Source organism: Desmodus rotundus, chromosome 4, assembly GCF_022682495.2.
Source record: "Desmodus rotundus isolate HL8 chromosome 4, HLdesRot8A.1, whole genome shotgun sequence".
In the NCBI taxonomy this organism is placed as follows: Eukaryota; Metazoa; Chordata; class Mammalia; order Chiroptera; family Phyllostomidae; genus Desmodus; species Desmodus rotundus.
In genome coordinates this window covers 48,707,113-48,726,316 of record NC_071390.1, presented here as the reverse complement: position 1 = coordinate 48,726,316, position 19,204 = coordinate 48,707,113, and positions in this window count along the sequence as shown.

The following is a 19,204-nucleotide window of genomic DNA, read 5'->3' as shown; positions in this document are numbered from 1 at the left end:
CCACTGCCCACACCGTCCCTAGTCTCAGCGGGCCTCACCTGGCCTCATTGGATCTCCGATGGAAGGTGGGGGGGGGGGGTACCTGGAGCCCAATCTGTGGCACTCAACTTTAAAATAAATGTTTTCCTTGTTCCTTCAGTATCCTAAGTAACTCACTGCAGAAAAGTGTAGATTAGCAAAAATCATAAATCATCCATTGATCTCACTCCCTGAGATAACACGGTTAACATTTGGTAGATATTGTATCTCTGCGTGTCTCTGCATCTATCATACACGCAAACACACACACACACATGAAGAGAGAAAGAAATCACTCTCTAAAATTTGCTTCATAATTCTATTTTTACACTTAAGATATTATGAACATCTTTTGGTGCCAACAAAATACGGTAGATCTACTTCATCATTTTAATTTCTATATACATTGTGTGTATTCTGGTACAGTATCATAATATACTTAACCAAACATTCTCTGTTGGATATTTGAGTTATGTCCAGTTTTTGCCCTTATAAGTAACACTAAGATGAACATTTTAATACATATTTTTATTACATCTTTAGGGAAATGTCCTTGAAGTATTTTTTTTACTCCTCACCTGGGGATATGTTTTCATTGATTTTAGGAAAGGGAAAGAAAGAGAGAGAGAAACATCAATGTGAAAGAGGATATCAATCGGTTGCCTCTCGCACTCACCCCAACCAAGGATTGAACCCACAAATCAGGTATGTGCCCTGACCGGAAATCAAACCTGAAACCTTATGGCGAATGGGACAATGCTCCAGCCAGCTGAACTACCCTAGAAGTGTTAGGTAAGAGGGTATGTGCTTTTTTAAAAAAAATTTTTTTTAGAGAGAAGGGAAAGGAGGGAGAAAGAGAGAGAGAAACATCAATGTGTGAGATACACCAATTGGTTGCCTCTTGCACGCCCCCAACTGGGGACCTGGCCTGCAACCCAAGCATGTGCCCTGACTGGGAATCAAACTGGCGACCATTTGGTTCGGGCTCATAGGCCAGCACGAAATCCACTGAGCCACACCAGCCAGGGCAAGGTATGTGCTTTTTAAGGCTTTGGTACATATTGCTAAAGAGTTATATTTGTGTTTTCTGGAGGCTGTGGACTGTCCATCCTGCACTCGCCAGGGGGAGGGAGAAAGGAAGGAGGGCAGCGTGTGGACAGAGGTTGGAGGATTGAGGCCAATCTAGCAAGGATCCCACCCACCAAGGGTTTGTCATCCAGCCTTCCACTCAGAGAGAAAAGATGCTGAACAGACAGGGAAGGAACCCCATGGGCCTGGGAGGTGAGTACCTGGGAGCAGCATGGAAATCAGGGTGGGGGAGGAAAAAATCACCGGGGCGAAGTCAATGAAGACTTCCCAGAGCGGCTGATATCCCATTGGCCGAAAAGGTGGGAAGGATGGACCTGTTCAGCATGAGTATTCCAGGTGGGGCCAGTGATCAGGAAAGAATTGCCCTACCTTTTGGGGGGGGTGGGGCGTGGAGGGTGAGGGGGGCGGGGAGATGGAGGCAGCCAGAGCCTCCCCTACCAAGCTAGCTGAGTTTTCAGGAAGACCAACCCTTGCCCACCACCACACCTAAACTGACTACAGAGACTGCCTCTTCCTGGAGCATCACGACCCTGAGCACCTCGCTGACCCGCTCAGCCTGTCAGCTCTCCCACCTCCAGATGGGGGTGGTAATCACACCACAACGGCTGTGGGGACCGGGCGAAGCTCGGAGTGGGCTTTGGTGATTGTGAGTAGTCTAAGGCATTAATCATTACAAAGTAGAAGTTACTTTATGGTTTCCTGTCCGAAAAGCTAAAATATATTGTTTCCATGCTCTCACTTCTAGGATATAGGACACTGAGGCCCAGAAGCTTAGTGGAGAACTCCCAGGACCAGCTCCCTGGGGCCCAGGGGGAGGGAAAGAAAATGGACAGTTACTGAGTCGACCAAGTGCTGCCACTCCACACCCCTCCCGTCACTGCGCCCTCACCCTGAGAGGTAGGAGTTGTTGTTTGCTCCACTGGAGATGAATAAAATGAGGCCCAGAGTGTTCAGTAATTTACCTTAGTGGACGCAGCCGGTGGGTGGGCAGCCAGGATTCAACCCCAGCGCTGTCTGACCCCATAGTCCTTGAGCCTTCCCTGGGCCAAGTTGCCACCAAGATGACTCCTCATCATCACTTGGGATAGAAGAAGCCCTCTGGGGTACAACTGGGGTCCCCAGGGCTGACAGTGTGGGGTGGAGGGCTGTGGAGATAGAAGGAAGGGACAGATTCTCATAGGCTCCTACCCCCTAACACCACCACTGGCCTCCTCTGCATGGGGCAGCCATCTGGTGACCCAACCCTGTGCTTCTGACAATGATTTAACCACATTAGTGAGGAGTTTGGTGGGTGGGGGCCCAAGGGGAGGAGATATCCGTAAAGCTGCCAGTGGGGGAGGGGCTTTAACTCCAGCCTCTTGGATTAGCCACTAGTTGGGGACCGGAGGAAGAAAACCCAGGGAGAGACCAGGGGACCTTCTGCTTCTGCTTCCTTCTCCCACATGGGGTCCACTGTGTAACAGCAGGGACACCCTGAGCCCATGAACTTCTGCGTGTCTGCACCCACTCTAAGCCCAGTTTCCTCTGGTGTAACCCCGGGCAGCTCTGAAACACTGTTACCCCTCTCTCCTGTCCCACCTGGGCAGAGCCCGACTGGTCACAAAATGTAGGAAAAATCACACCGGCTGGGAATCCAGGGACCTGGGTTTCTACCACAGCTCCCCACTCTCTATGCTGAGGCCCCAGAGCAAGGGCTGCAGGGGTAAGCAGGCAACCTGCGTGAACAATGGTGGCCAGGTGGGGACTGCGGTCCCCTGGAGAGGCCACATCCCCCTAAAGGGGCCAGCTGCTGCCTAACTCCAGCTTACTATTTCTATGTGGCCACGAAGACTTGGAAATTCTTCCCAGGTAGGTTGGAAGTTCAGAGTTATATGTGAAAACTTCCCATAGTTAGCAACTAACCAAAAAAAAAAAAAAAAAAAAAAATTCACACTCAGTGTAAGCCAGATAAAATAAGTCTAAATGTAGCCTGAGCCTGGAGTCTCTGGTCTACACACAGAAACCATAGAAAGGCCAGAGGAGCCACTGTTAGACATTGTCTGGTATAACCCTTTCGTTTCGATGGCGAAACCGAGGCCAGATTGGGGGAGCGAGGCATGACTTGGTTAAGGTCACATAGTGAGTTAGTGGCCCAGCTGGCCAAGGAATCCCACCCTGCCCCCACCCTGTGCCTTTGCCACAACTTGCCTGGTTGAGGGGTTCATGGGTGACATCGGAGATTGTGAGTGGGGCATGAGCAGAGGGAAGCTAAGGGCCTCCCTCCTCACCAGGCCCAGCGGAGGCCTCCTCAGTCCTCTGTGGGCCCAGGGTCCCAGCACCCAGTACCCTCTTCACCGTTTCCACCACTGCTCCCTCCCTGTTCCGAGACTCCAGGCTCAGGCCCCGTGGTCAACTGTGCATGACAGGTGGGGGCGCAGTCGAGTACCCTCGCTCTTTCAGCCACTAACTATGGTGTATGACGAGGGGGAGTATCTCAATAAATGCTGGTGTCTAAACCAATTAAGAAATTAGATAAAGCAGCAAGTTAGAGACCAAGTAACCCATTTATTATGGATGAAGGGCTTTTGAAGAACGTGGCTCCTGGCTGTGGGTAAGTGGGCTTCCTAATGTGGAAACCTAATTAAACTTAGTGACAGAATTACAGGCAACCCTGCACCATCACCAGCCTCCCCTCCTCACAAGGGCACAGCAGCAATGCGTGCTCCCTGCAGGTAGCTCGCACCCGGAGAAAAGGGTTGGGCCGCCTGAGCCTGCCTCACCAATCAGGGAAGCTAGGCAGTATTTCCTGGAGCAGACTGTAGGGGAGACAGCAGAGAGGCCAGGTGCGTTCTGCTAATGTGGCTCCGTACCCACAGAAGGAAACATCCAGATTCCATTTTATCTGGGCTGTTGGCCTAGTAGCTGTACTTGCTATGCCCTTAGTGATTGCCCTGGAATTTACAACATGCTTGCTCCATGTCATGTGTAACAGAGCGTGCCATGGAGTAATACTGTACCATTCCATGTGTAATGTGAGAACCTCACAACACGTACACTTCGTTCTCCCCTCTGTCCTCTGTGAGACTGTTCTCGCTCATTTCCTACGTGTGTTATAAACCTCCAAATGTATCATTATTTTCTTGCTTTATACAATTATATATTTTAAAAATATTTTCTACTTATATATGTATTTATCGTTTCTTGCTCTCTTCATTCTTTTGTGTAAACCCATCGGTAGTGGGAAGAAAACGTAAGCTCTCCTGTGTACAGACAGGCGTTTCCAGAGGGAAAGTGCGGGTGTGCACGGCAGAAGGGCGTGTGCAACAGCAGGAGGACGAGCCCCTGTCTGTGAAGGCAGGGCCAGGGTCTGTCTCATTTTCAGCTCCCCCAGCACTGGGCCCAGGGCCTGACTCCACACTGACATCAAATAAATATTTTCCAGCCTTCCTGCCCAGACAGCATGGTTCTGGGTTCCCACTGTGACTCGGAGAGAAACTTTCCCACAGCCTGAAGCCCTTGATGTCCTCCCAATGAAACAGGAGGGTCTTCTCAATTTTTTTTGCTGCAGAAACCCTCTTGGGCGGCACCAATCTTCACTTCCAAATGGAACAGTGCATCTACGAAAGGAACAGTGACCCACATCGTAAAGCCGAAAAGAACCCGGGAGAAGCTGCTGCTGGCAGTTCATGCCATTGTTGCCGTGGAAATCCCATGTGATGTCAGCATCTATCCTGTAGGAACAGCGAGAGCGGGCTGTGCTGAATTGTGCGGCTGCCTCTGGAGACAGTCCTGTCCCTGGGCCCTTCACTCCTGGAACCTTCACTAACCAGATCCAGGCAACCTTCTGGGAGCCGTGACTTTGGGTGGTTACTAATCCCAGGGCTGACCCCGGCCTCTCCCGGAGGCATGCTCTGTTACCTTGCCTACAATTGCTCGGTGAGCACAGACCCTCCTCTGTGCCACCTGGACACTGACAACCTATGCGACAACAAGGGGGCTCCCTGAGCAGGTCTGACATGCTGGGTGAGGGCCGGGAAGTTCTACGCGTGCATGGTGCCATTTCCCACAACAGGTTGCCCCTAATCTCTATTTCCACAGAAATCCTGAAGACATTGGGAAGAAAGAAGAGGCCACTACCAAAAAGGCAGTGACCGAGGAGGAACTCCAGGCTGAGTACCCTGCCTCAGTGCCTGAATTTACTGCTACTCAGCTTGAGGTGGCAGACGGGTCTGAGTCTACACCATCCCCGACTGAAGACCAGAGCTCTCCGCCCGCCACCAAAGGCCGGTCTGCGGCTCCCAGGGCTCAGGCCACTGAATGGGTAGAAACAAACACTAAGTGGTCTTAAGCTGTTCTTCCAACAGCCTCTTAAACAGAAAGTAGAAATAAACAGTTCCTAAAGTAAGTAAATCCTTGTTGGATAAGTGGATAAATATTTGTTGGATAAAGAGACGAGGAGTGTTTAGATCGTGCTAATAGTGGCATGTAGCGCACATAGGCAGGAGGACAGGAAGGTGAAGAGCAAGTGACGTGAGCGTCGGTGACAGGGACACAGAAGTCTTTAGGCAGGGAGAGTTCTGTGCTGAGACCTGGGCTCAGAGACTGCGGGAGAAAGACTGAGCAGTGACGCTTGTTCAGAGCTGACTTCAATGGCCAGTATGAGAGTGAAGACCTAGAGAGTGAGGGAGAGTGCTGATGCAAGGGAGATTTAAGAGGCGGAACCACCTTGGTGAGTAGATGTTGGGAAGCACACCAATGAGGTACGGGGGAGGCTTTGGTCACAAAGGGAACGAGGATCGGGACAGAGGGAAATCAGTGAGGACACAGGAGTCTCCACTCTGGGAGCCCGGGACAGAAATTGCATGGTGAGAAGAAACTTTGGAACAAACACAGTCCAGTTGATGGTCTTTTATGTGTTTGAGTTGAGACACCTAGTGGGTGTGTCTAACAGGCCATGGGATTTCTCAGAGGTGAAGTAAATTTGGGAGCCATCAGGGAAGAGAAGGCTAAAGCATAAACTCTAGGAACACGTAATGGACAGGACCACACTGCCAAACCACACTCCTCCAGAAGGCACCTGCAGTCTAGAGGCTGTATGTGTATATCAAACACACACGCATGCCCCGAGAGCAGAGGCCTGGTTGGGACCCCTAGGATGACACTCACAGAATGCTCAGGGAAGTAGGAAGAGGCCAGGGAGGGAGTGGTATCCTGGAATCCAAGAAAGTCTATGTATAAAAACAATAAAGCTTTCAACAGGGTCAAATGCCACGTGTAGGTGAAGAATGGGTAGATGGCAAGGAAATACGGGGTGAGCTCTGCCACTGACTAGCTGGGGTCCGTATGCCAGTCAGCCAGCCTCAACGTGCTCCTAGGTTAATGGACAAGGTTGAAGGAGTGGGTCCTTCTGAAGTGCCTGTCACTCTGCAGAGTAATGCTTAAGGAATGCTGGGTCCTGTTTGAATGGGCGATGATTATTCCCTTTTTACGTTCTCTAAGCTTTCTTGACTGTGTCAGCCTGTGCAGACTACCCTCATCCTGGACCTTCCCTTCTGCTTCACTGACTAAGCATCTGACTAGAGAACCCCCTGAAGGCTCGGGGGTGCCCCCAGGTCTCTAGATCAGACTTGCATCTCCCTGGTCTCCTCTCCCCCACCATTCTGAGAGCAGGGATGACCTGGGGAAGCAGAGGGGAGGGAGCAGGAAATCCTCAAAGCCCAGAGCGATTCCTGATTGCCCAGTGGTGAGTGGGAGGAGCTTAAATGAGCCACGCCACCCAAGCAAGCACCGCCCCTCCCTCAACTTTCCCGTTTACCTAAATTTTCCAGGGGTGTGGGTGCAGGCCAGTATTGTCTCATCTCTGGGCCTCAGTACTTTTGGTGTCAAAGTTCCTCCAAAAGCTTCCATGTGTTAAGAGGCTCGATGAATGACCCCTGTTTGGAGAGGGCATTGGCAGGATATCTCTACAATTCTGAATCCTCCAATGCCCCCCAGGCCCCTGTGCCTCAGGAGATTCCCATTCTTGTGTTCTGGGCCGGAGAGCTCAATTAGCTGGGGATGAAGAGAGAGGGGATGGGGAGGGAGGCACAAAGGGGCACCTGTGTGGCCTTGAGGCAAGCAGCTTTTGAAGGCTGATTTGTTCTGGCTGGGCCGCAGGAAGGAAATGCTAATTTCCTACAGAAGGAGGTCTGCTTGTCCTTCCTCCCTAGTCACAAGGGGAGTAAGAGTAGAAGAGCAAGTTTTCTTGTTGCCCTGAGACCATCATTGTCCTCTACCTTCCCTAGGCTCCTCACAGTTACTGGGACCCTGTGACCACCACAAAAATCACAGGAAGCAAGCTCTGCCAATAATGCAATAGATTACTTCTAATTGCCTCTAATTCTCCCACTAAGTACTTGGGCATCCAAGACGAAGGGCGGCCAGGCCGAAGCCACTACACTCACCACCCCAGAGCCAGCGCTGGGAAGGTGTAGAGGTACAGATAAGAACAGCTGTTTGAGCCACTCGAGGAGAGAGGGGTTCCTTTTTAATCCTCTTAATCCTCCTGAATTAGGCCCAGGAGAAGTCTGGGTTTGCTGCAAACACTTGCTAACAATCCCCTCCCCCATCTTACCACTCCCAACCCACTCACCTCCAGAGAGCCTCAAAGCCCCAAAACCCTTGACTGACCCAACATCTAGCTAAGGTTTAACAACACTGGGTTATTTGTATTAAATTTTGTTTTAGAATTAGCTTCTACTTTTTCTATTTATAGTTAGGATATAAACTTTTCACTTTAAGTACTGTTTAAATAATATACTTTAAATTTAAAGAAGGAGAATGAATCGTTTTGATGGGTATGGCAGAGCAAAAAGTGTGCACTGGGCACCTAATGATTCGATATAGGAAACCCTGGCCTGATGACCAAGAGTGGGGTTCAGAGAGGCTGAAACTTGCCGAAGGGGAGCTGGGGCCTCTCCGGCACCACCCACAGGCCTGGGACAGGGACCTGGAGCTTCCCAGGTGAACTCTCTGGCAAAGAAGAATGAGTGGAAAGCCTCCAGTTCCACCTCTCCTGCCTCTGGGCCGATCTATCCTCCATGCATCCTAGGGCTGGAGGCTCTGTACAGACTCAGGCACACTCACCCTCTCCCCGCCCTTTCTCCGTCTTCTCCTCCCTTTCTCTCCCTAGACTGTGAGGCCCCTTTGGCAGCCCCTTTGTAAGGTAATTGGATTTCTCCCCTTGTTAGTTTGCAATGAAAATGTCATCTACTCCGGGCCACCGCCAGGGAGGGGTCAAGCGCCCATTCAGAAAGCCGGCCCAGAGCTGTGAAGCTATTCAGGCCTCGCAGCCTCCAGCCAGGCAGCTGCGAAGGCTTCCTTGACAATGCTCCCCTTTGCCTCCGCCCCTACTAGGGTGCCCAGCCCATGAGTGGCCGTGACTGGGCTGGGCCTGGGGGGCTGGGTTCTGAGGCTCCAAGGTCACCACCACCCAGCTCCAGCATGTACACACTAGTGGAATTTGATTTTAAGAGCATCCCCCACCCTCAAGTGTGGGCATGTGGGAGGGTCTAGGCTTCCCCCAAGTGAGGAAGTTCCATAAATTCTAAGACTTTAGGGCACTTGTAAAGCAGACTGAGAGATCTTGCAAAGGGCAGATGCTGGGACAGAAGGATGGATACCGTGACCTCCCTTGGGAGATTACTGGATGTTGTGAAGCCCACCCAACCAGAAGCCACTCCACCTCAGTGTGAACGACGGACAAGTACATGTTCCACGCCCCCAGGGTTCCTAGTGGGAAAGATAGGGGACAAAATGGCTCACAAATGTTTGGACATTTGCCAGAATCCTTCCCCTAGGACTTTGTGGGCACAGTGAAAAATGGGGGAAATGAGATGGAAAGGCAGTCGTATGAATCTGTAACCTCGAAAGGCTCCCCCCACATGCAAAGAGAGAAATCTCCCATCCTTACCCTCACTATTCAAAAGTGGAAACTGAAATCCAGACTGTGTGAGTTCTTGCTCAAAATTGTACAGCTGACAAGTGGCCAAGAAGGGTTTCAAACCCTGGTCTTTCTCGTCCCGAAGCCTGTGTTTCCTAATTACTATGCTTACTGCTTAAAAAGCAAAGGCAGTTCAGGACGGCATTGACATTCAAACCAGGGTCAGGACAGTTCCACACCTGGTGCTCTGCTCACAGCCGAGCTGAAGGACAAGGGCACAAATCCATGTGCCTGCAGAACTGAGGGCCCTGGAGAACTCCCTCTCCATCTGGGGACAGTGAGGGGCCACACCGGGCAGCTGGAGTCCATTCCCCCAGGGCCTCAAGGGATAGAACAGGAAGTTACCAGGAGATGGCTGAGGACTCAGCACAAGGAAAAATTTTCTGAAGAAAGATGGAGTGGGTTGTTTTAGTGGGGAGCAGGGGCTGTGGGTGGAGGCTGGGCTACTACCCGCTGCATTCAAAGCCACTCTACTCCAAGGTGCCATTTGGGATTCTGGAGCCACTAACCCCACCTCCTGGTCCTCTCATCACCAGCGGGCAACTGCAAGCTTCTCCATCCACTTGGCCTCTCCCTTGATCTCCCCCCACAATTTACCCTCCTACCCCCAAAGCCTTCCTGACCATCCTCTTCATCATGCATTATCCCCAATGAGGAGTCTGCTGGGGACAAGAGGGAGCATTGGCTCCTCTGACACTTCAGGTGCTTCCCAACCACCCTCACTCTTCCACCTTTGTCGTGAAATCTTATCTTTCTTTGAGACATGTAGTCACCAGCCGTGGTCATCATGGAACATTCTGGTGACCCCATATTTACAAGGACATTGACACCTGGATCACACTGCCTCTTCACCATCAAGGTCTGCCATTATTCAAGGGAATTTCAGCACTCCTTGGGACACTCACCTGACACCCCTGTTCCTCAGCCCCAGGATGGTCACCTTCGATTCCCCTTGGCCATCTGCGCCCTGGAGTTGCAAACTCCAGAGTCCTCCTCACTGGTATAGGCTCCTGGCTTTCCAAGGCTCCCCCTGAAATCAAGACACATCCCAGGTGACCTGCTCTTACCTTCTCCAAGTAGCCACTGCCTCCCGGTCACACTGCTTTCCCACTAAGCCCAGAACCCAAGGCCCATCCCCCGAACACCTCTACCTACATGCTTAGATTCCTAGGCCCCTGCCCCCAGCCCACCTTGGAGAGCCTCTACCTTGAGCCAGCCATGCCCTCTGGTATGTTATGTGATGGGTTGAATTGTGACCCTCCACCCAACTTCATATGTTGAAGCCCTAACCCCTCAGTACATCACTGGCAACGGAATTAGTTGAGATGAGGTCATACTGGAGCAGGGCGGTTCCCTAATCTGGGGCGAGAGGTGTCCTTATAAAAAGGGCAAGCACCCAGGGAGGACACCATGAGAAGATTAGCGTCATGCTGGCACATGCCAGAAACTTCTAAGAAAGAGGACTGGAACATATATATCCTTCCCTAACCCTTCAGAGGGAGCATGGCCTGGACCTCAGACTTCTGGCCTCCAGAACTGTGAAATAATAAACTTCTGTTGTTCCAAGCCACCCAGGTGTGTTACTTTGTTGCAGCAGCCCTGGCAAACAAATACACTTCCTTACCGGTTCCACTGCCTCCTATCCCATCACCCGCAAGCCCACCTTCTGAAGCACATTGTAGCCCTGCTTACTGCACCAGCCCTGCCCACTGTTGGCCCCTTCCCTACATCCTGGATCTCAGCCCCCAGCAAAGCTCTGCGCCTGTTATGGTGTTTCATGTCTGCAGTGCCGACCCCTGTCATCACCCCGTTTGTTCTCCCGAAAAAATGCCTGCTCTTTGGTCGCGTGTCCCTCCTTAGTGAAACTTCCCCAGACTTTCCTCTCTGGACCGCCCTACAGTACATCTGAGCCTTTACTCAACTGATTTGGCATTTCTCTGTCTCAGTTTCCTTATCTGCAAAGTGGGGCTAATAATAGGAATTACCTCCAAGGGATTGTTGGAGGATCCAATGGGTCAGTGGCAGCTGGCCTCCAAAGACAGCCGACAGCAACCTGCAATTCTGGACCGTCCCCTCCAGCATTTAACCTGGGCTGGCCTGGGACTAATAGAACGAGGAAGGAGTGTTCCTGTGCCAGTGCTGGGCCTGGTCTTTAAGAGGGTTAGCAGCTTCTGCTTTGCCCTCTTGGAAGGCATGTCTCTGAGCTTCCACAGAAGAAGCCTAGCTGTCCTGCTGGATGAGAGCACCTGACTATGTCACTTGAGGAGAGGCCCTGAGACTACATGGGGAAGGAGCAGGGACCAGCCATCCCAACAGCTGAGTATCCCGTGGCGCTCAGCCTCCAAATGACCCCAGGTGTTATTTGCCTGCAACTGCATGACACACTCCAAGGAAGAGCAGCAGGAGAACTGCCCAGCTGAACCCAGTCGCCCCACAGAACAGTGACGGGTGGTTAAGCCACTAAACTTTGAGATGGTTTGTTACACAGCAAAGAACAATGAAAGCAGAGATAAGCAAGTAATGTGATTACTATTTCTGGCTCACAGCAAATAGTGAATGTGTTGGTTTGTTGTCTCTTGTCCTAGCATCCTGCTGGCTGTCGTGTACACCCAGCTCTATGGGGTCGGTGCAGACGGCCAGAAGAGGAGAAATGTGGGATTATTGTGATCAGGTCTTTTTGCTGATCAGAATTAGAACATGGAAATAAAATATAAATACTTCAAGATGAAATACTGAACAGTTCATGTTGGGTCTTCCAATTCAAATCCAATGTTACAGAGTTTTTATTTAATCTACTATATTACACCCGTGTCTCCTTTCTTTTGTATTAAGATTCCTGGTTACCAACACACAGGCACTGAAAGGATTAGAATGTCCCATAAACACGCGTTTGCTTTGCCTCACTCTGCACATAAACAGAACAGAATAGTGACACTGACACTCCCACCTCAATGTGATTATCGAAAGTGGTTTACCTTATCTTTCATGTGTTCTCCCATTCTCCGCCTGCCCCTGTCATTTGTGCGCTACAAGCACAGCCAGATGATACAGCCACTGCATCCTGTAAGTAACTGTACATTTAATAGTCACCCTCAGTCTTCATGCTGATGTCTCTCCGGTCATTCTCCTTGTCTGAAGCTCATCCTCTAGTCGATTCCCTAGGAAGGGCTCACGGGAACAATATTCTCCGAGTTCTTGCATGTCGGTAAGAGTTCAGCTCTGCTTTTGTACTTTAAAGTCCGTTCTTCTGGATATAAAGTCCTTGGTTCACATTTTCTTTCCTTGAGTATCTTAAATATGTTACTCCATTTTCACCTGCCATAAAATGTTACTGTCTAAAAAGCCCGATGATAATCTAATTTTCCTTTCTCCTAAATCACATGATTGTTTTTCTTGCCCAGGACCAGAGAATCTCCTGGAGTATGTTACTGTTTGCCTGTTCTAGGTTGACATTTTCAGAACATGGGGTGCTCTTTCCGAAACATAGCTTCTAATCTTTTTTTTTAATTTCAAGAAATAAAATATTTTCTTGAATAATAGTTGTAAGTATTTGTTTTGTACCTGTATTTTGTTTTTTTTTCTTCAGGGATATGTTGGGTCTTCTTTGCCCATCTTCAAGGCTTCTCACCTTCTTTTTCTCTTATCGCATGACCCATTGTGTCTGTTCGCTGTGCTGTTCCTGCTGTCTTAGTCTTAATCATCAGTGATGTTCTCCCTTTTACTTCTAATTCTTTTCCGGAATGCTGTCACCACATTTCAGATTTTCCTAATTCTAATGTAAATTACTCCTCCATGTGTTTTATTGATGCATTTCTTGATGCATTTTTTACCACTTTGAGATAATAAGTTATACTTTTACACTTGTTGGTATAGGTTAGTCTTTCTGATACGCTTTTATTGTCTGTAGCGATATTATTTGTTCCTCATTCTTTTTTCTTATAATAAATTCAAGCAAATTTGGCCTCAATATTCTTCTTTTTTAACCTTTTAAAAAATTATTTCTTGATTTGAGAGAGAGAGAGAGAGAGACCTACCTTCCAGTCCACCTGTCCATGCATTCATCGCTCAACTTTTGTATACGCCCTGACCAGAGATCGAACCTGCAACCTCGGTGCACCAGCTGGGATGGTGTGCCAGCCAACTTAGCTACCCGGCCGGGGCTCAATATTTCTTGATTGTTTATTTTTATGTGAAGTCAGTTTTCCTGAACTTTGAGAAGGCGGCATGGTTCAAGATATTTTTTATTATATAACTCTCGCCTAAAAATCCAGTCACTTGCTCACTCAGATTTCTTAGTTGTTTCCCTTGCGTCATTTTTATCTGGGTCAGCTCTTTACTTCATCTCTGTCCTGAACAATTTTTATTCCACTCCAAGCCTTTGTTATATCTAGTAATAGTCTTTGTATTTCTTTTTTTTAATTAACATATTTATTTTTAGGCAGAGGGGAAGGGAGGGAGAAAGAGAGGGAGAGAAACATCAATGTGTGGTTGCCTCTCACATGCCCCACACCAGGGAACATGGCCCTCAACCCAGGCATGTGCCCCGGCTGGAAATTGAAACGGCGGCCCTTTGGTTCGCAGCCTGCGCTCAATCCACTGAGCCACACCAGCCAGGGCAGTCTTTGCATTTCTTGTGTTAGAGTTGTTGTTAGGGGTCACTGTGGAATTTATCTGTAGTATTTTTAGCAATTAGCAATAGAATTATGTGATATTTTTCCTCTAAATCACTCTTAACTTATACTGATAGATTTCATAATTTTTAACTTTCTATCCTCAGAATTTTGTGTCTATACTCTCTCTCTCTCTTGTTTTTTTTTTGGCGGGGGTTGCATCTATATTCTTAAGTGAAATTGGTCTGTAGTTTTTGGGACCACGTTCATTTTTTGTTATTAAGTCATGCTTGCTTACGAAGTGGATTAGATGGGGTTTTCAATCTTTTGCAATAATCTGGAATAGTTTGAATAACAGGAAGGTTCAGTTCTCCAAAATTTGGTTTGAACTCAACATTTCTCCTCTTCCTGGGCCCGCACTAGATAGCATTTCTCAACCCCACTTGCTGCCTGAGTTCTGGCTAATGGAACAGGGCAAAACCATTCCCTCCTAGTCCTGGGCCATAAAAACCTCCACTTTTCCATCCTCCTTGCTCTTTCTTCTTTTGCAATGACCTCAGGAGCTAGCTGTTGAAGATGGGGACACGGGACAGGAGCATGGATTCTTGCATTACCATTGAGAGACAGCCACCCACCAATGAAGGACGCATGTTTTGGTCTCTATGTATATAAAAGGTAAGTTTCTATTGTGTTAAGCCCCTGAAATTTCAGGAGGGAAGTTAGAGCAGCTGGTACTCCCTTATTAATACTATAATCAACTGAAATTATCTAGACATGTTGCATTTATAAGTCATAAATTTTTAACAGCTTTATTGAGACATAATTCACATGTTACATAAGTCACTCATTTAAAGTACACAATTTAATGGTTTTTATGCTATTCACAGATAGGTACAACCATCATCACAATCAATTAAAAATAGTTGTATCACCTCAAAAGCAAATCCTATACTGTTTAGCCATCACGTGCTAATTCCTGTGCCCCTACCCCCAATCCCAAGCAGCCCCTGGTCCACTGGAGGCTTCGGTGGCCCTTGTCGTGTGTGTTCTCAGTGTCGCCCCATCCTGACCCGCTCGCTTCCTTTGCATCCTTGGAACGTTCCTGCATCTGGTCCTCTGTTTCATCCACTTGAGTTTTACACGTTTAGGTCTACTATTCATTGCATCCAGTGCAAATTGTAATTCAGCTACCGCATTTTTTTATTTACCACTGTCTCTTGCCCTTATCGAATAATAGTATACTTTTGTTTCTTAGAGCTTGAAGTATAAAATTCTAATTTCATCAGTACAATCTATTGCTGAGGAAGGTTAAACTCTGAGTTATAAACTCATTTAATAACTCTTTACTGAGCACCTACTTACTATGTGTCATGTGAGGAGCTGCAGCTACAGTGACATAAGGCGCAGCTGTTGTCCTCTTTCTCTTTGTCATTTTCCCCTCCTGCTGCCCCTCCTTTAATGAAGAGTTCCTTCCATGGGCCTTTGTGTGCATTGCCCTGGCTCATAGGACCCTGAAGCTCTGGGGCAATCTTCCTCAGAGATCTGAGGTGGGAGATATGGGGGTATGCAGCCTTGGCCAGTATTCTTCACATGCTGAGTCCCCTTCCCAGTGGGAGACCCCACTCTAGTCCAGGTGACGCTGGCCAGGAGCCTTGGAGTGGCCCTTCTCACTGGAGTTGGTTCTGAGACCCGCTTCTGCGGCTGGCAGGGTCCAAATGATCCTGAGGGTTACTCCACTGCCCGGATCCAGAAGCTCCGGCCTCACCCACGTCGGCATCAGGAGGACAGCTAAGGCCAGTCATGAATCCCCACCAGGAGGCCAAGCCCCCACCTGCCGCTTGCAAATGGTGTGTTAGTCTGGTTCCTTCCTAGCAGCTGCTACGAGATCTACCTCCAACACAGGCTTTGTTTCTTAAGTTGGTGCAGATATTTCTCTATTTGCAGTGGTTTCCCTGGGTTTTTCGTTGGATGTTGGAAGGTGGACGAGCAGCCACACCATGTTTCCATCGGCACACGGAGGAAAGGATACAAGAGCAGAAAGAGGGAAGGGGAGGCACAGCCCTAGGCAGGGCGACAGGCAGCAGCAAAGGCCATCCTTACATCTGGCATGGACGCCCCTTGAGCCATCACGGCTCAAGAGAGAGAGGTCTAGGAAGGGACAAAGATCTGACTGGCTGACTGCCTGTCGGGCAGTGCAACATGCCAACCCTAGCCCTCCGGGGACCACATGTGAGATAACAGGAGCCCACCGAGTCCCAGGGGCCCGTCACAGGCGCCACACGCTCCAGGCCCCGTCATTCCCTCAGTCATGCCACGTCAGTCAGTGCCTGCTTGTGGAGCACCCATCGTGCCCCTGCCACAGTGATCTGAGCACTGGGGGCGGCTACAGTGCACCAAGCCAAGCAAACCCCTGCTCGTTAGTGGGGGGACTGACAGCATACAAAACAGATCAGTGAGAGAGAGAGTGCCCTTGATGGCCACTATGTTCCTACTGTTACTCATTGCGTGGGCCAGGGCTTGGATGTTGCATCCTCACAGGGCAGCAACTTGACATCTGTGGCTTCCTGTCACCCACACGACCCACCCAGCCAGGTAAGGGCCGTTATCCTCCTTTCACAAAGGAAGAGACTGCCCTCTAGAGCCCAGGCGCCTACACTGCTTGTTCTGGCATTTAAGTACCTGCCACCCTCCCCAGCCTCATTCTAGCTCCTTCCGTGGCTGTCTAAAGTCCTAGGCCTCCTTCTGGTGGTCACATAATGCCCAGGGCTGAGTCTGCGCAGGCTGAGCAGGGTTGGGGGGCTTCACCTGGGGTTCTGTTTGGGGTGGGCCACGGAGAAGGCACTAAACCAACAGGTGATGCTGATCAGACACAGGCAGAGGGCTTCAAATCTGCACCTCCCCTTTATCCCACTCACTGGCCTCTCTGAACCTAAGTGTTCTCACCTGCAAAACAGGAATGTTGAAGCACGTGCCTCATCGCTGTGACTAAACAGGATGAAGAATCACACGGGCGGAGCTCAGCAGCCCCCAGCACATAGTGACCTACCCATAGGTGATAATAGTAACCTATTAGTATTGTATCTGGTCTCAGTTTCCCAGGCTGTAAAATAGGGATGGAAAAGTCTCATTTATGCCCACTTCTTCGAATACTCATTCATTTTACGATTATTTATTGAGCACCTACTATATGCAAGTACTATAGTATCTTAGACTCCCTTACCTTACGGCTCACTATTTCGGAGTAGGGCTGTGGGGACCGGCGAGGGTGGGGAAGGCACACTCAAGCTGCCACCTCAGCAAGGGCCCAGGTTCTGGGGTGTGCAGTGTGGAGTTTGATTGCTGGGCTCCAAGCAGCAGGGCAGCAGTGCCACCTAGTGGCGAGTGCAGCCAAGCCAGAAGACCTGGGTGTTCCTGGGCTTTCAGGACTGAAAATCAGGCTCCCTTCCAGCCTCACGGACTGTGGGGACCCAGGACCCTGTGCCAGACAGAGAAGCCCTGTCATATTTCTGGGCACTTCCCAGGCCCCAGGAGGGTGGTGTTCAGGGCAGGGGCTTGGAAGGAGCCAGGCTCTGGAGTTGCTGGCAGAGCCTCTTGGCATACAACCTATTAAACTAGTCTGGCCTCAATTTTCCTCATCTCCAAAATGGGTGATCATAAAATAAGCCCCTCCAAACACAGGCTGACATGAGACTCAGAGGAAATGGAGGAGGGGGAGGTGAAAGAGTAGAGAGATGGGCCTTTCTGGTGTGCTGATGGGTGGGACCACGTGAGTGAAGAATTAACTGGGTGAGTCCAGGGACGCACTGACCGCTGCAAGGGTCCAGGGCTGAGGCTGGACTGGCAGATAGGACCTCAGGCGCCAGGCAAGCACAAAATAGGGCAGCGAGGGCCTTGGAGTCAGACATGTGTTCAAATCCCAACTGTATCGCTTCCTGATGGGCCCCTAAGCACATTCCTTAACCCTGCTAATCCCAGTTTTCTTGTCTGTAGCCCAGGTCTTCCAGCCCATTGTGGGTGAAAATAGGTGAGCACAGGGCCAGTGCTCGCCAGGCGTGACATAGGGGGCAGTTGTTACTTGGTCGACACTGTGGGGTAGTGGATAGAAGTCACCAAAAAAAGGAGTTGTCCTCTCAGAGATCAGGAGGCCAGAGTTCACATCCCTCCCAGGGTCCCAGCATGGCTCCGAGCATCCAAACTGTAAGTATTGGCTCCATCCCATCCCTGGTGTTGTCTGGGACAAGGGCTAGGGCCTGGCTGTCAGCGTTGCTTGGGCTTTATTTCCCCATGGATGGTGTCTCCCTTGCTTGTTCCCATTCATTCTTTTCCCTTGTTCAACAGCTCTGATCTGTTACTATGTGTCAAGCACTGAGCTAGATGCTGGGGATATTATCCGGATGAGACACCTCTACGCTCCACTCCAAACCTTCTTGGCCTCATACTTTATTCCACTCAGAGCTAGGGGATCCAGTTCTTCGAGCAGGCGCAACAGGGCAGTGCCTTCCTCCCAGCCTGCCCTGGGGCTCCTGCGAGGCCAGGGTTTGAAAAGCCTGCTTGGTACTCATTCATGTGCAAGCTGAAGTGAAAAGGGGCTCATACCTGCCGGGCCGCTGCTGACTAATGGGAGCTGATGGAAAATGTTTCCCCTCTTTCACCCCCTGAGTGGAAAGTTCAGCCACAAGCCTCTTCATGGGGTCCCGGGGTAGTTAGCAACCCCATTGTGATGGCCAATGCAACAATGCATCCGTACAGGTGCTTTCTCTCCTTTCTCATTTCTTCTCCCCTCGTTCCTCCTGCCTGCTCTCTGAGATCGTTTCCCAGGTAAATCACCTGTGCGAAGCACCTGTCTCTCGGTCACCTTTCAGGAGAACCCAAGCTAAGACAAGTGATGAACAAAATACACAAAAATTCCCATCCTCATGGAGCATTCACTCTAATAGAAAAGACAGAAAATAAACAGCCTGAATAAGGAAAGTACACAGTAGTTACAAAGTGATAAGTGCTAGGAGAAAAGCAACTCTGGGAAGGGGGACACAGAACTCATGAAGGAGGAAGACCGCAGGTTTATCCAGGGTGGATCGCCAAGGACGATCTCACCAAGGACGGGACATTTGACCAGAAGAAAGTGAGAGCCAGCCGCGCTGACAGCTGAGAGCAGGGCACCTCAGGCAGAGGAAATGAGTGCAAAGGCCTGGGGTGTTCAAGGACAGTCAAGTTTGACTCCAAGGTCTTCGGCCTCAGCGGCTGGACGGCTGGCGTGGTCATTCTCTGAGACGTGGAAGACAGCCGCCCGGGCAGGCTGGGGGGGAATATCGGGAGTCGGTGCTGGAAACTTTAGGTGTGGGGTGTCGATTGCTGTTAGATGTCCAAGTGGAGGTGTTGAGTAATCAGAGCATGTATGAGTCCAAGGGAGAAAGGTCACTTGGGGGGAGGTGTAAAACCATGGGGCTGGAGGAGCTCACCAAGGGAGTGAGTGCAGACAGAAAAGACAAACGAGACCCTCAGATGCTAAGAGGCTGGGGAAGAGGAA